Here is a 17111-nt window from a genome sequence, read left to right on the forward strand (position 1 = left end):
TGAATGCAGATTCCTGATTATCTGTGCATGTGCAGAATGGGTCCTGTGTGATCGCACGCAGCCTCTGCTATGCCTCTACCTGATTGACAGGCAGAGGCATTTACGGGGTGGTGCGAGGGCGGGGACGGCCAATGTTCTGAGAAACGGGGCGTGTCTGTATGTCCTGTACAGTGTAGCACTCTCCAACCATTGTGCTCCCCCAACTGTCCTGTACTGTGCTCCCCAATTGTCCTGTACTGTGCTCCCCCCCAGCTGTCCTGTGCTGTGCTTCCCCAACCATCCTGTACTGTGTGCCCCCAACTGTCCAGTACTGTGCTGCCCCTCCCCTAAATGTCCTGTACTGTTGTTCCCAAACTTTCCTGTACAATGCTCTTAAACCCCCAACCAACCTCTACTGTGCTTGCTCAACTGTCCTGTACTGTGCTCCTCCATCCCAAACCGCCCTGTACTGTGCTTCCCCACCCACAACCATTCTGTACTGTTCTCTGCCAACTGTCCTGTACTGTGCTCTCCTCCCCCAGATATCTTGTACTGTGCTCCCCCAAACTGTCCTGTACTTTGCTCTTCCACACCCAACCATCCTCTACTGTTCTCCCTCAACTGCCCTGCACTGTACACTCCCACCCTCAACCATCCTTTACTGTATTCCTCTCCCTCCAACCATCCTGTACTGTGCTCCCACAAACCCAGTAGTTAACTGTCTTGCTATGACCGATAGTATTCTCTTACTTTCTTGTATTGTCATGTGTTCCTCAGTCTTAGGCATTGACACTGCAGGTCAGCTCCTCCTCCAGGCTCTCTACAGTGACAAACACGTAGATTTATCTTCCAGTCTCTGTTCAGCTGGTCTCTCTTCATCTCCATTGACAGACATACATCAGTGATGCCGTGGTGAGCGCAAATTCAGAATTCTGAAATCTAGAATGGTCTCCACAGGGCAATTCTAGGTGGCTGTGGTTGTGCCCACATAGGGCCTATGCTCCAATCTGTTACCTGGAACAAGGGTTTGAGTCTAATGCAAATGCTGCATTTAATGATATATTGAGGAAGCTGAATTTTTCACCTTATTCCCTTTAGAATTAAACCAAGGAAATATATTTAGTGTCTGTCTACATATTTATTTATTTATTTATTTATTTATTTATGGATAATTATTTCTATAGCGCACATATATTCTGCAGCATACTTTAATTGATCAGACTAGCAATAAACTGAATTGTGCCTGGACAGTAGAACAGTACACATTGTGCATGTCACTTGCCTACATTTAAAATGTAGGGATTTTATGCTCTAATGATTTCATGTAAGACAACAGTATTAAATGCCAGATAATATTAAAAGGAAGCATTGAAATCTTGATGAAGCTAACTAAACAAATATTAACTATTACCATTTAATTAATTTTTACAGCGCAGCAGAGTATTTATATTTGACTGGGTAGATCTGGAAAGCATTTGCCTCAAGCATAAGTCTACAAACAAAATGTTGTTATACCGATCAATACATTAACTGAAAAGTAATTACACTAACATTTGTATTTGATCTAGGAATATTTGAGTATGTAAAACAAAGACGGGTAAGCAATAATCAATAGAGAACACATGCTCCTCTCCTTATGGCCCGGGAACAACCTAATAAATTTGTATTGTGCAATGGAAATGTTACTAAGTACAGTCTAAGTCTTATATTATATTTGCAACTAGATTGCAGTGAAGAACAATTGCATATTACCATCATTATGGATTGGCTTTGAGAGATTACTAACCAAATACAGCGATTTGCTATTTATTCTGAAGTGTTTGGTCAATTAATTACCTTGGAATATGAACTGCTTGTCTTACCCCCTGTCTACCTTTTTCTTCCAATATCCTACTTAAAAATGGCAACATATTTCAGAAAATATAATACACTACAATATTGTTGATTAGAAATAATTCAAACTTAATTTTTGGTTTTGATGTAAACTGATTAGTATATCAATAACCTGTGAAATGTTTTGGTAAAAGAACAATATTATAGGGGGAAATCAATTAGCCCCTAATTAATCCCCCAGGGCTATCCAGTTAGCCCCGAAGTCAGACCGCAGCACTGCACTTAACGCGCATTTCTTTTCAGGATATACTGTACTTGATAATTAGCCTGTTATCGGGTGCAAACAGTGGGTTAACACATAGGTCTGGGTACTTTTCCCAGATTCTATGTGTTAACACCCAATAACAGATCATTTAACGGGCAAGGGCTGTAAATGAATAGCCCCAGATGTTAAAGGCCAAGGCTAACGCCTTTTTACACCCCTGATAAATTATCAGGGCTATTTTATTTTCATTTACTTTCTGTCATTCAAAAATTGATGATTCATATTTTACAATAAGTGTGCTAAATATTAAAAATGGATACTAGAGCAGTCTGAACTATAAATCAGTGAATGTTATGTTTCTATATTAAAAATCACTGTAGACATTGTAAAAGTAAATAACTGCAATAGAAAAGGAATACATACTTGTGTACAAAATAAACAAATACTACATATCAAATTCATTGACATCAATTAGATAGACATGTCATATGGAAAAAATGACATATTTCTAAGTAACACCTGGTCCCCAAAGATTACTTATCTGGGGTCTGGTGATCAGTCTACTCTATTTGGTGGACCTCCTGATGTTCTGTACATGACCGCTACTCTTCCTCACAGTGACAGCATGTTGTCTGCCTGGGGCTGTACTGTACTCTGGCTAGTCCAACATTAACACACTCTCTCGATGAAGAAGTTTCTCTTTGCTATTTACATACTTCTAAAACTCTGACTTGGGCTCAACATGCCCAAAACAGAGCTCATCGACTCCCCTCCTCCCAGACTCACCATCATCCCTCAAATCTCCCTCACCATCAACCACACCACAATTTCCTCAGTCTCTCAAACCTTTAGTATCATCCCTGACTGATCAATCTGCTTTACACCTCACATACAATTTCTTGCAGCTCTGTCACCTCCACTTTCAAGATATTTTATAATACCCACTTATTTAACCAAGTTATGCAAACAAAACTGTTATCTTTTCTCACACTCTTGCCTCGACTATTGCAACTTCACCTAACGGTTTCCGCGTCTATCCATCCTAAATGTTACACTGATTTCTCATCTCTACATATCAGCTGCACCACTCTGCAAAATTCCTTTCCTGGATCCCCATATCCTCCAGAATCCAATTTAATTTAGGCACCCTGCACATACAAAACCATCACAAACAACAACATCCCCACATCTCCTCTTCATAAACCTCAAAGCTCATCTCCAAATTCTCTTTGTCACTGACTCTGAAGTATTTTTTTATCTTTTATTCTGCATTAAGAATTACCCCTGATGAAGTCTTGTTGAAAGATGAAACACATCGGGTTGAAGGAGTCTGTTTAAGGCTGAATCATTTGGGTCCACTGCCATGAGCTCACACACTTTTGGCCAAGGCACAGGTTTTGGTGTCATCTACCAGTTGTACGGCAAACAAACAGCACCTTGTTAAGTGTATTGATGTAAGCATATTTTATTATGTTCTGTTGGTATTATGTCCAATAAACCGATTTTTAAACATCACATAACGCTTGGCCATCTGGCATTATTTGGGTGTATTCTTCTGGTGCGAGGGTGTATTTTCAGGAGCTTATTGGATTGCTTTATACCTCTTAAGATTATCTTCAGGACTTATCTCTAAAGATTGCTTCCATGACTGTATAAACCTTGCAATACTACAGGAAGAACATAAAAAGAGATTCTGGGTCCGTTCATACCTCCTATAGACTGGTCTGAAAAAAACCTTTCAATAAAGATCAAGTTATATATATACTGTACTATATGTAGAAAAAGTTTAAAGGACGCACACATAACTATAAATATTCCATGGGTGCTCGGATAGCATCAAGAATAGCAACAAAGTCCAAATAGGAACATATCCAGCACATCCAGTAAAAAAATATATTTAATGCCATAATCACCAACAGGGACATAAAGCCATGTAGCACAAAAAATGTATACTTAGCATATAATACATAGCCTTCAATGGGCTCGGGGAGCCATGCTCATGAACCCGATGAGTCCCAGGGATAATATTCCCATGAGTACACTTTTATCTTTTACTATTGTTTTGGCACTTTTAAGACACTAGCATATGGTTGATATGAAAGATGCAGCTGAGCTTAAGAAGATATGATCATGTGTCTGTCTATAGACCCCAGGTGCAGCTGACTGTTGAACAATAGTAATGAGTAATCTGTTTAGATGATACTATGGATTCCACACTTCACATAGCACCGGAATTGTGATGCTTCTCTATATTTACACTATACTGGTATTAATATAACAAATTACTGAGCTTTTACTAATTACTGAGCTTTTATTATGCCTAATAAGTTAAATATACAACTGTAGAATTAGTGAAGAGTCCACCATTTTAAGTGTGTCTGGATTTTTCACACCTAAACATTTTATGTAGCATAGGAGAAACCATGAATATTAAATATTTTATGGAATATTTAAGGCATTTGAGGGAGTTTTTGCAAAAAAAATAAAAACACAACACAAAAAACAGGACCTATGTGATGTTGTAGAGAGATGTAAGCAGGAGGACCAATCAGAAACTGCACTCACAGTAGTGGTTCTTCCTGTTCAAACTCACTGCAGCCATTTCAAGTGGTAAATGCAAATGTTTAGCTGCATAATGATGAGTTAAATACACCAAAAATAATTTTTTTACACGATAAAATGTACTATTCTGTCTGCAAACATTGTCTACATACACTAAATACTTTCTAGTAAAGTGCATTATCTTCCTAAAGAGTAATCTTTATCAGGCCATCCATTCTGTGGTACACAGGACAGTCTGTAGCTAATCCCCTTCCTTGTTCCACAAAGGTGATGTCAGCAGGTGATGTCATTGAGTAGCATGGATAAAAATTTTGCACTACTCAGTTCCGATGGATGAGTCTGGCCGTGGACAGCAACTCAGTATGGACAGTTCCAAAAACTACAGAAAAGTCTACACCAGAGGTCCCCAAACACAGTCCTCAAGGCATCCCAACAATTCAGGTATAAGAGATATCTATGGTTGAGCACAGGTGGTTAAATCAAATTGACTGAGGTACTAATTAAGTCACCTGTTCTCAACCATGGATATCTCTAAAAACAGAACTGTTGGGGTGCCTTGAGGATCGCGTTTGGGAACCTCTAGTCTACACACATTCCAACTTCTATAATCAGATTAAATGATCAGCTCTCATGTAATTATTTATTTTGCATAGAAAGATTTATTTTATTTTACTAAAATAAACTATGGTTGTTAAAGGCTGTGTGCAACATTTTATATTTATATAGTATACTATTGTAATTAATAATGGTTTAAAATATGAAAGTTTAGATAATTATCTAGGTATATTCCTTTTAGAATACAGCATTTGTTTCCATAATTTTATTATGGGTTTATTTCTAATGTAAAACTGCATCAGGATTTTCTTGATTGTGTTCTCAAGCCAGGAAATAATAGCACTAATTAAATTAAATTATGTAATTTTTCTGGAATGCTTTTATAATAGGTTGATTAGAGCTTCACCCACAAATTCCAAGAAAGCATTGTGCAAATGTTAAGCATGCACGTAAAGACTATTATTAAACCAGCCATATTTCTATAATCTCTAGAACATTGCATACACCAAAGTGACGTTGGTGGAAGGTGTGCAAAACTCATTTCAAGAAGGGAGGAGGGCAGAGCCCAAACAAAATAAAAAAGGTTATTTAGAAAGCAGCTTTCACAGAGTTTATTTAATCCTGGGTGTCAGTAAGAAGTCTTGTCATTAAGCATAAGCTTTTATTGTTTATTACCTTTTTATAGGTGTGTCCTGAAACTTGAAATATGATTTTAGGTTTTGTCATTGGTGAAATTTAACAAATAATTTAAAAAAATCATAACTGAATAAATTGATTTGACTTAAAGAAGGTTTCTTATAGCTGTATAAATCAAATAACAATTGCTAGTTGAACAAACTTCTAACTAAAGATGTGAGTACTTCTGTGGTTATTTCATATTTTGCCGCAAACAGTCATAGCAAAAAGTTATTTTTCTTCTCAATTCTTCTACCCTACTAAATATATATATATATATATATATATATATATATATATATATATATATATATCCCACTTTTATTAATGATTCAATATAATTTATTGTGCCAAGTTAGTTAGTTATAAATAACAGTAGTTTGCCAGCAGTTACAATGAGAGTTAAGGGTATGTTCTGCAGCTGTTTATTTTATATTCTCTACCCTTCATGAGCCTTTTCTCACTCAGCTACTGATTTGTTCTTTGAATCAACTATACCTAATTACAACCCTGTATGAAAGGGCGAGTCCAAAGGAATTGGTGTAGCAAGCTGCCAACAGACAACACTTGCTCAGGTGCTCCCATCCCTATAGGTACTACAGCATACAGTAAGTGCCACTAATGGGGGTGTGCCTAGAGATTTAGAAAGACTAGGCATCCCTCCAACTACCCTCCCTTCCCGACTTTATGTACATTGTATAAACCAATATGCAGAGAAATTGGATAGCTTTACATAAAAATTGAAATATAAAAACTTTTAATTTACCATGATATACAACATGTATTTTTCCCCTCGACTGGCTGGCTTGGTGTATGTACTGTATTACTGTCATTTATTTTTCCCTATAGGCCTAACACCATCCCCTCCTGTAATTCCACCTTCATCTTCCCTATAATCCATCAGCCTCCTAGTCATGTTATCATCACCTCCCTTCATTATTTCTCTTCTTAACCTCCCTCTCTATTATTTATCACCCCCTTCATGACCACTGCTTTTGTTATTTATCAAGCTCTTAATTGTCTCCATTTATCACAACCTGTGGCATCTCCAGAGGCGGGGCTGCTGCGCTGTCTAAAATTCAAATAGGGGAGCCACACTAACTGTGAGTAAGTCCCGCAAGGTAATGTTTGGCAGTGTTTGGGGTGGCAGTTGTTGTGGCTTCCCAATTTGAAAGTTATATTGTGCTGCAGCCCCACCTCTGGAGTTGTCACTGATCCCAACCCTACCCCTGTAGGCATTAAGGGAGACGGGTTAGGTTTAGGGTGTGAGGAGGGGGAGGTTAGGTTTAGGCACTAGGGGGAGGTTAGATTTAGGCACCAAGGAGGGTTAGGGTTAGGGGGAGGGGGAGGGAAGGGTTAGAATACTGACTGATACGTGTTGGTATCCTAACCCTGTTGGGATGCCCTTCATCGGGATTCTGACTGCCGGGATCCTGAGCGCCGGCATCCTATATCCAACCCTTTTGAAGATGTATACCAATTTTTGGATCCATCTGAAAATGCACATAGAGATTGCAAAAGCCAAAAATGTTACTACAAAGCCCAATATCTACCACTGTAGAACCATCCCCTTCATAATTTACCCTTTTACATTTTTCGACAAAAATGTGATTAATTATGTTTAAAGTAATGCTGAATAGGAGGTGATGTCAGGACCATCTGCATCAGCTGTAACTTTTGTATATTTAGATTTTTGGAATTTCAAAGTGTACCTAGATATGCACTTTACCATCAAACATGCAACTTGAAGGTGCAAAATGGTTTCCATTAAAAGCATAGGATTTGTTTTCAGGCACCTATAACCACCCAGTGAAATAAAGCATTTATATGGCAAAGTTTTAGTTAACTCATATTATATAGCCACATTCTCAACCGATGCAACACCATGTCCAGTATATACACCCCATGAACACCATAAAGTGAAAAAGAAAATGTTTCCATGTAAAGAGTGCACCATGCACATTCAACAGATCCAAGTGTCAAGCATATTGTATGGTGTCATGTCCAGCAGAGGCACACCCATGTCCAACATATACAGATCCATAAATGGTAGATCTAGCCACATCTCCAAAACATAAAGTCAAATGTGTAGCACAAATAGTCATTTGTCCAAAAGAGAACCATTACTTATTCTCTTACTGTTGGTTATAACTCTGTGGCAGTGGTACCCAAACAGTGTGCTGCCAAACCCGGGGGCACTGAGCAAACATCTTTGTAATCTACATTTTGCACAGGCTGCACTGCTTAGTGCAACATTCCTGAAACTGGGACATGACACATATGTTTACTGTGTTGGGCAAGCACTGATGGTAGAGGACTTTAAAATAACCCACCAGATCACTGTGTCTCACAGGCAGGAGGGAGCTCTCAGCAGTCATTCAGCAGAGCTGACCTCAGATGTCAATGAAACATGAGCATTGAAAAAGGAGGAGACTCAGGATAGAGTGCTCTCTCTCGCCTCCCGTCTCCCCCTCCGTTCTCCTCCATGAGATCAAAAGTAGGGCTCTGCAGAAATCATGATAACTATAGCAACAGTAAGTGTTTGATAGATAGTATAATTGGCATGCAGGTGGGGGCTGATAGACATTTAAATGGCATGTGGGAAGGTCTGGTCGCACATAGGGAGGGTCTGATAGGCATTATAAGGGGCACATGAGAAAATCAGGGCATATTGGAAAGGTCTGATATGCATATAAATGGTATGAGTGGAGGTCTGAGAGCAAGTGGGGACAGTTTGATGGTCATTATAAGAGGCATTTAAGTCTGATGGCATGTGGGGGGACTTGTGGGCATATAAATGGCATGTGAGAAACTTTTTTGGCATAGGGGTCACCTGAAAAAATTGCAGAGACTCTAGGGTGCCGCAATCCAAGAACGTTTGGGAATCACTTCTTTATGGTGTTTTTGCTTATTGTGAGCTGAGATTGGCTACAGAAATGCAACCACAGATGTATAACCAAAAAGGGTGATACTTGTGTTTCTATTACCATAATTATTATTAAGAAGTGAAATCACTGGGTAATTATCTCCAATATTCATCTTGTGACATGTCTCTATATGGACCAAGCTGTCAGCTTTGCATTTTCCTGGCACTTGTTTGCCTGGTTGTTACTAAGAAAGGGAGGACGATTTTCCTGTTTGTAAAAGCAAAGCAGTCTGTGTGGATGAGCACGTAAACTATACTTATACCTTACATAAAGCAATTCTTGTTTGCTGTCCTAATTGGAAACAGGTGTAGTAGTCTATATATGAAATAAGCACACCCACTAATTGCTTATACTATTAAACCGCACTGCTTCTTAACAATGGCGCTTGTAACTCAATAATGTGCACTGCAAATCTTTTATCACATCAGCTATCTTTCCAGAGGTAACAATGCTATAGTCTACTCATCATTAGTACTCATTAGCTCATATACAGCAGTAGTTAGTACTTGTATAAAACATTAATACAGAAAAAACATGTTGATCAGTTTCAAAATATATAAGATATAAAAATTTAACTCATAGTTTTTCATTTTAGAAGCAAAGCAAGCAAAAATATATAGAGAGATATTTATTTTACAAATATGTATGAACATTTTTCAGGTAAATGTATGTTGCTACACCATTCCATGGATTGCCATTCCAGACTCTGGGGCTGATTAGAACATAAGCCAGTTTGCAGAATGTATCTTGTGTGATTTAGCACTACACATGCTTTTTCATACGCATTTTGATTTCATTTTCACATATGAATAAAAGACAGAACTGGGTTGTCACATACAATACAGTGCAAAGGTTTTAGGCAGGTGTGTGTCCATCATGCAATACCATCAGGGAGGCATCTGATTGGCTCTAAATTTATTCTGCAGCAGGACAATGACCCCAAACATACAGCCAATGTCATTAAGAACTATCTTCAGCGTAAAGAAGAACAAAGAGTCCTGGAAGTGAAGATATGGCCCCCACAGAGCCCTGATCTCAAATTCATCGAGTCTGTCTGGATTACATAAAGAGACAAGGATTTGAGCAAGCCTACATCCAACCACAGAAGAGCTGTGATAAGTTCTCCAAGATGTTTGGAACAACTTCTCTGCCGTGTTCCTTCAAACATTGTGTGCAAGTGTACCTAGAAAAATTGATGCTGTTTTGAAGGCAAAGGGTGGTCACACCAAATATTGATTTGATTTAAATTTATCTTCTGTTCATTCACTTTGCATTTTGTTAATTGATAAAAATAAACTATTAACACTTCTATTTTTTAAAGCATTCTTACTTTGCAGCATTTTTTACACACCTGCCTAAAACTTTTGCACAGTATTGTATGTAAGCTAAAAATCAGTGAGGGTGCAAATGTGGACCATGCAGAGTTGTATGGAAGCGTAAATAGCTTAGTTTCAATTCGCTTCATTGCACTGAGTATAGGCTGGTACAAGTGTGCCCTGATGATGATAATGAGTATCAAGCTAAGATGATTGCACTGCAAAGATGTGTACAGCTCTACATACAGGTGAAGATACAAATTTATTTCCATGCAAGCGGAATGTTAGTAAAAATACACCCGTTTGGAGGTATGCTGTATCTTTTGCACCTAGAATAGGGCAAGCAAAACTGCACATTGCTGGTGTTGATGACTAGTAACACAACTGATTCACATCCTGATGCAGTGATATCTCCAAACACATACTATATATACATTTTTTGTATGCATGCTTTTTAAAGCAAAATATGCAATATTTACTTCCAACTATGGATCAGACCCTATGTTTGTAAGTTAGCCACCATACAGGCTACATTCATAAGGTTCCTAGTATGCAAGAGTGTCCTTCACAATCCTGTTACAGTCATTCTGTACCTCATATTGACCATCCAGTGTGACAGGGCTGTACACTGTTTATTACTTCAATTCTAAATGCCAGAGGTAGTAGGTCTGTACAATTCTAATTGTCATTACCCAATAGTTATTAGGCTAGTAGGAGGACCACAAATCTGTGTCCATTTAACAGTACTTTGCTAACCTATGTTTAGTCAGTAAGATAACGAGTATTTTAAGCAAATGTATTTATTGAATATTACTGTACATGTTCTATCAAATTAATCAGTACAGCCTCTGGTGCATCCTAATCACATCAAATTGCTACTAAGACACATTATCAGCAAAAAAAGATGCAAAAAAGATGCCTAGCGTTAGCAGAGTCATACAGGATCTGGTGCGCCGAGTGGAGCTGTATGGCGAGACTGAAGCAAAGATGTGTGAGGACACGCTGTATCTTTTTAAACACAGTGACCTATTCTAATCATTAGCGTTCAAGTAAACATAATTCCATTACAACAAACTGGTTGTGTATTTATTGTGTCTGGGACTGGTAACCCTTGCCTCTCTGCTGTGGTATGGAAAGAGAAATACATTTGTAGGATCATCCTACAAGTGTTCATACAATGGGTACCCAAAATCTGCAATAAATATAAAATATACATAGCATAATATATAATGGATAGTCAAAACGCCAGTGCTTAAAATAGAAATTTAGGTGTATACTGAATCCATGTTAGTCCAGAAAAGTTCTTACAGTAAAGGAGCTTCAACACCAACTCTCTCCCTTTGTTAATATGCTTAAAGGACACTTGAAATAAATTCTCCTTAATATTAAACTCTTTTATGGTCGATCTTTCTGGAACTTCATAATCAGAGATCATTCCTGAACCGAAGGAAAATGGAAAATATATAGAGGCATATTTAATTTTGTGCTAGAATAGCAAAAAACCCACACCTGCAAGGTTTTTCCTGCAGGTGCCGGTTTTTTTCTATTCAAATAGGTGCAGAATTTTTCTTTTTTTAAGCACCAGGAGGTTTTTATTCTCGCACCTCCTGAACAAGTGTGATATTTCCTAAAATCATTAATTTTAGGAAAAATCACCAGGACTTGCTCTAGCACCCTGGCGGTACCCTCCCTGAGGAATAATTAAGCAATTGGAAGTTTCCAATTTGCTTAAGTAGTCCTTAATTACTTACCTTCTGCAGCGCTGTCTTCTTCATCCAGCGTTGGAATCTGGGTCTTCTGCAGCAAGGTGAGTATGTCAGTGTGTGTGAGTGTTTGTTACTGTTTGTAAGTGTGTATGAGTGAGTGTGTGTGTGCATGAGTGTGTGCATGACCCCCAGTTTGTGTGGCCCCCCAGTGTCTGTGTGCCCCCCCTGGAATAGGGGCTGGGAGAACTAAATCTCCCAGCAGCACTTGCCCCTCCCATCAGCCCCTGGAGCCTCCCAGCAGCCCCTGGGACTCCCAGAAGCCCCCTATCCAGTGAGAAGATAGAGAGGAGGCCACCGGGAGCCGTGGAGATCACTGGAGACCCCCGAGCAGGTAAGTGCAGAAATTTTTTTTTTACGTGGCGCACGGTTTTCAGATGTAAAAACCCAGCAACCACTTTTTTTAAATTGGATACGCTGGGTATCGGGAGCGCGCATACCCGCAGTAATCCAAGATTGAGCGCAAAGAGGGCAAGGTTATTTCCTCACTAAACCTTGCACCCAATTAAATATGCCCCATAGTGTGATACCATTAATAAGGATTTTAATAATGTAAATACAACTTTACACAAACAGTATTACTATTAAAAAAATAAGCATGGAAAATTCATATAGCAGCATGGAGAATCCACATATAACTATCCATCTTCTACCAAATGGCATAAGTCACTGTGCAGTTCTCAAGTGCTGTGGACATTCACAGGTACTCTGTCCCCACCAATCAGCCCAAGTGACAGTTATCCATCTGGCAGTTGTTGTGGATAGGCTGTTTACCTGGCACAACATGTTGTGGGTACAGCCCTGGATGACCCTCAATCTGATTGTGGATCCTTAATTCTGCAATAATGGAAATTTTGTGTGCATTTCATCCCTCTTAAGCGCTAGAAGGTCTTGTGTTCCAACTGTGGAACTTAATTATAAGATTGTGCTGTGTATTCCACTTTATTCAAATAGGAAATATATGCTCTTCAGAGGCATTCCAACCAGTGGAACTATACTTCCTCTAATAGATTAACAGAAAGTTCATCCTTTGCATTCCCCCTTTTTTCCCACAGGTGGTACATGAGTTCCAGCAAGGATTCCATATATATCAGTGAGGTGAGGCAGGTGAAGCAGCACCTTTCCTCTTTTCCTGTCATACTTAGGTATACTCCAGAGTTTTGATAAAAAAATTATAAAAAAAAATTGTAGAAGAAAATATTATAAATATCTTCTTTGTATTATTCTAATAATTTCTATAGTCAAAACTCTGGAGTAAAAAGTTTATGGCAGGGGAGGCACTGCCTCCCCTGTCTAACTTTTCTGCACATCCCTGATCAAATCACACCAAGTTTCTAGCACTATATACTGCTGTACCTTTGTATTATGCCCACATGAACCCTTGGGTTCATATATGTATCTGTAAACCTGGCTCTGATACTAGCCAGTGCCTTCCTAGCCATTTACCTCACGGCACATCACTGATATATATATAACTACAATACACCCCTTAACATGACTAGGGTTGAAGGTAGATTGCCTTTTAAATGAAATTGATTCTTGTTCATTATAAACCTGGTTATCCTGGGGATTTTTTGTAAGAAGAACTTTTTTAAGGACAATTTTCTTAAAAGAAGATTTATTACTATAAAACTAATCTAGTAGAAGTGCCTGAATGTGAAAGTACAATCAAAATTTTTAATTTAAGTAATCACCAACTTGTTCAAGATGAAATTTCCATCCTTCAAAAGGGCCTGAAATTTTGCCCTAGTAATATAGTAACATTTTTATAGATGTTAAAAAATTCAAAAGAAAATTGTCCTTAAAACTGTTCTTTTTACAAAAAAATCCCCAGGATAATCAGGCTTATAATGAACAAGAATCAATCTAATTTAAAAGGCAATCTACCTTCAACCCTAGCCATGTTAAGGGGTGTTTTGTAGATTCATTCACTAAAATTGTGAAAGACTTAGGAAAAATTAATCAATCATTATCAACCTGCCAACAAGGGGGGTGGGATTGTCATATTAAATAGAATGCAATATGTGGAGGAGGTAGTACATCAATTAAAGGATGGTCAGACGTATAAAAAGTTAAGGTCCGACCCATCCCAAAAGATTTTAAATAGTCTTAAGATTTTAGTGAAAGAATATGTAAATATGGGACCATCAATAAAAAGACCTCTGATTTTATAATCAATGAAGAGTATACTGTGCTGGTCCTATACCTTCTACCTAAAGTACATAAAGATGGATTCCACCCCCCTGGAAGACCTATAATTTCAGGTACTAACAGCAAACCTGTCCCATTTTATTGTTTTTATTTGCAGCCATTAGTTGTTAAAGGCAGATCTCATTTGAGAGACATGAGAGATGTTTTAATGACTTGGAAGATGTCAAATGCGGGAGCAATATGTTTTTAGTAACAGGTGATGTAGCATCACTGTATACGATAACCAAACATACAGATAGGATAGAAGCCATTCAAGATGCACTTTCTAATAAAGATTTTAATGAAAATCTACAAGCATTTATTTTAAAAAGAATCGTGTTCACTTTACATAATAATTATTTTAATTTTGATGGGGACTTTTATAAACAAGAGATTGGAACCGCCATGGGGACCAGTTGTGCCCCCAGCTATGCAAATATCTTCATGTCCAGATGGGAAGATACCTCTGTTTGGCATGGTCATAGCCAGGGGTTAAACCTGGTTCACTGGTGGTGGTACATTGATGATGTGTTTTTTATTTGGGAGGGTGACCAATCGACCTTGGATCTATTTTGAACTTACCTCAATAATAATAATATGAATATTAAATTAAGTTTTAATGTTAGTCGAGAATGTATACATTTTTAGACTTCTAAATTTATATTTCTAATGGTAAAATAGAGTCTTCTGTGTATACTAAGCCAACAGATTCAAATACCTATATTAATATTCAAAGCAACCACCTCAGTGGCTTACAAATGTTCCAAAAGGACAGTTTACCTGTTTAAGATGGAATTGTTCTGCTGACATAAAATACAGAGAAAAGGCAGCCACTATGAAGAATAAATTCCTCCAAAAAGGTTATTGTTACAAGTCGCTGTTGTGATTTGTCATGTTCCAACACTTCAGTGATCTCTCCTACCACTTTCGCCTGCCGTGCAGGAAATGCGTCAACTGTTGCTAGATGACCAGGATGCTGGATGGCATCACGTATTACTGGGAACACAGGATGATTGTTCATGGCCTTGATTGGTTCTTTACCTTTTTTATGCCCAGCAGCATCCTCATGGCCTTGCCGGCTAAAGCATCTCCAATACGTGTGTTCCAATTCCTGCTGTGTAGATCCTGTCTCTGCATTGTTGTACCAGCTGCATCATGGCTCACCTAGCCATAACCATGGTCATTCCAGGCCACATCAAAAACTACCGGCTGTATCAGCTGCATCACGGCTCACCTAGCCACACCATGGTCACTCCAGGCTGCATCTAAACTACCGGCTGTGCCTGCTGCATCACGGCTCACTTAGCCGCACCATGGTCATTTCAGGCCACATCAAAAACTACCAGCTGTACCAGAAACATCATGGCTCACCTAGCCACACCACGGTCACTCCAGGCCACATCTAAATGACCGGCTGTAACAGCTGCATCACAACTCACCTAGCCGCACCATGGTCACTCCAGGCTGAATCCATATTACCAGCTGTACCAGCCACAACACGGCTCACTTAGCCGTATCACGGCCATTCTAGCCTGCATCAATATTTCTGGCTATCAGCTGTATTATGGCTCACCAAGCCACCTAACAGTCACTCCAAGTCGCATTACAGTGGACTACGTTGCATCGCGGCATTAGCCACACTCCAGCTCTCATCACCATTTCCCAACTTCTAAGTGCACCCAGGCATTACTATCAATACCTGTTCACCTATTTTTGGTGTCACATTTACTCTGGTCTTCCTAGGACATCTGTGTAAACCTCTGCTACCCCGAGTTGAAGTCCAGATGGCCACCTAAGTACCGGTGGATGTATTCAGTCCTAAGGGAACAGCGGGTGGCTGTTATTGGCAAAAGACATCACTTTATGATTTTTATGACACAGTGAATCTTAGGAGACCATAACAGTTATAATATTAATAAACTGCAAAAGGTAATAGAAGTGTCTACAGTGGACAGAAGTAGCCTACTTACAGTAGATCTAACAAAAAATAGTACTAACAAAGAGAATCCAAACATGCATTTTAATTTAGCATTTAATGCAGAGCATAATTGCCATTATAGGTCGGTAGAGAGAATTTTTAAGAATAATTGGCATCTCCTTTTGAAGGACCCATTATTATCTATAATATTACCTGAATGACCCAAATTTCTGTATAGTAGAGCACCTAATATTAAAGATAAAATAGTGACCAGTGCCATAATAGAAAGACCCTTAAGAGGAGTCATTAGAAATCAAGGGTTTCATAGGTGCGGTGAATGCAGCATGTGTAAAGTTGGTGTACCATCAAATAGAAAGATGACAAAATTTGAATTTAATAATAAAGAGTTTAAGATTCATAATTTCATTACGTTTAATAGTAAATACGCAATTTATGCCATTGAATATTCATGTAATAAATTATATATAGGCAAGACCACACAAACATAAAAAATTTGATGGTCAGAACATGTCCGCAATATCCATAAAGGATTAGAATCCCACCCTTTTTCTCTTCACTTTAAAGAGATACATAACTGCTCTACGGATCATATTAGCGCATTTGGGGTATTGAGATAATGAAAGACCAATGGCGTAATAACAACAGAGATACTAGGTTATCTACAACAGAGATGAAGTGGATTTTCAATTTAGGCACTCTATCTCCCAAAGGGTTAAATTATAATTGTGACTTCAAATGGCTTTTATAGTTTCAGGTGTATTTTTTAATCTTGTATTTTATGTAATGTATCTTTTCAGGCATGCATTATGGATTGAATATATGGTTTTTATATATTTATATATTATTATGGTTTTAGTTATTATTATGCACTGTATGTATATATCTATATATAATATGTATATATTGGTAACCACCATCTGATTACAATGATAATCATTATTAAACAGTATAACGTATGCATGATTAATCAAAAACAAATTACACTTGCGGTGCTACTAGTCTGTCATTAGTCCTTCTTTCATATAATTCATCCGATGCATCGATGTACACACATTACCACACAAGATTTGAGGTGTCGTATATGAAATGATATTCTGGGTTTTCCAC

The sequence above is a fragment of the Taudactylus pleione genome, unplaced genomic scaffold (assembly GCF_031769625.1).
Source record: "Taudactylus pleione unplaced genomic scaffold, aTauple2 ptg000116l, whole genome shotgun sequence".
NCBI lineage: Eukaryota > Metazoa > Chordata > Amphibia > Anura > Myobatrachidae > Taudactylus > Taudactylus pleione.